At 55.3% G+C, this 1,219-nt stretch overlaps 2 protein-coding genes across 2 annotated transcripts in view; both read left to right on the top strand.

The window, feature by feature from the left end:
* LOC101994656 (RT1 class I histocompatibility antigen, AA alpha chain-like) overlaps window positions 1–1,219 on the top strand; it is a 629,094-nt gene that overhangs the window by 413,328 nt on the left and 214,547 nt on the right. The gene's annotated exons all lie outside the window — the stretch shown is intronic.
* Window positions 1–1,219, top strand: part of Clic1 (chloride intracellular channel 1) — an 8,269-nt gene that overhangs the window by 766 nt on the left and 6,284 nt on the right. The gene's annotated exons all lie outside the window — the stretch shown is intronic.

The raw sequence follows: 1,219 nt of genomic DNA, 5'->3' as shown, positions 1-1,219 counted from the left end.
CACACACACACACACACACAGAGAGAGAGAGAGAGAGAGAGAGAGAGAGAGAGAGAGAGACTGATAAAGACGGAAAGGCGCTCTCAGGAAGCAGCACCCTTGGGCTGAGGGAAGCCAGAGAAGGCAGGAAGGACATCAAAGTTTAGTAATCGTTACTGATGAAGATGGGGCCGGGAGACCCCCTGGATTGGGTGAAAATGCCAGGCTGATGGGTGTGGAAGAAAAAGCACCCCTCCCTCTGTGGGTGTGGTCAAGGAGAAACGGGTCTCGCTTTTGGGTTTGGAAACCAAACCGCTGGCTGCAGCTCTCGTCGCCCAGCCCACTCGGGCCTGTGCCCTCCAGCACCTGCCCCTCCCGGTCCTGGGAGTCTGTCTCCCTGTGTGTGCCTTCTCCCCACCTTCCGCTTCTGGGGCCTTCCTTTTCACCACTTCCCCCCATCATGTTCATCTTGTCGGTGTGTCTTGCCTGTGTGTCAGTTGTATCCTGCCGATGTGTTGGTGTGTGTTCTGTCTGTTTCTCCTTTTCGCTGGGGTTTCCCTGGCAGCCTGTCCCTCTTTCTTGGCCCTGGGAAGTCAACTGAAGCCTAGGCCCACCCCTTAGGTGTGGTCCCCTCCTCACATTCGCCTCCAGGAGCTATTTTTACTCCTGGGTGTAGTGATGCTGTAGAGATTCTGGCCCTACGGCCTGTGAGGGGACCTTGGAGAACCAGAGCCACAAATTAGGTGGGCCAGCAGAGAGAATGAAGGTTTAGGAAACTATAAGGGTGGCCCCAGCTGCCTCGGCCTCTCTGTATAGGTCCCTGCCCCCACTTCCTTGCCAGGAAGGAAGCTGCAGAGGCCTGAAGACACAGAGATGAATCACCCTCAGTCTAGGGGGGAGGTGTCCCTTGGGGGATGAGGTCACCTGCATCCAATTAGAGAGTGCCCCCTTTGCTAGGCCCTCCATATCTCTCAGGTGAGGTCTAGGTCCTCTTGAGTGCCCGCCCAGCTTCCTGAAACAGCTTGGATAGAGGTTCAGTGAATGGGGACCCTGGTTTCTCAAAGCTTGTCACGATTTAACTGTTCCTCTCTGCCTCCCACCTGCCCATCACTGGAATGCCGTGAGTCTACCTCTGCTGAAAATGTACCTAATTGATCCTCCTTAGGTGTAACCTGGGCCCGAAGGGGAAAATAGCTCTGCTAAGGGGGTAGCTTGGCGAGTACAGCAGTGTATGAATAGC

Source organism: Microtus ochrogaster, unplaced genomic scaffold (genome assembly GCF_000317375.1).
Source record: "Microtus ochrogaster isolate Prairie Vole_2 unplaced genomic scaffold, MicOch1.0 UNK87, whole genome shotgun sequence".
Taxonomy (NCBI): Eukaryota; Metazoa; Chordata; class Mammalia; order Rodentia; family Cricetidae; genus Microtus; species Microtus ochrogaster.
Note: the sequence above shows the minus strand (reverse complement) of the source record. Positions and strands in the feature narration are given on the sequence as shown.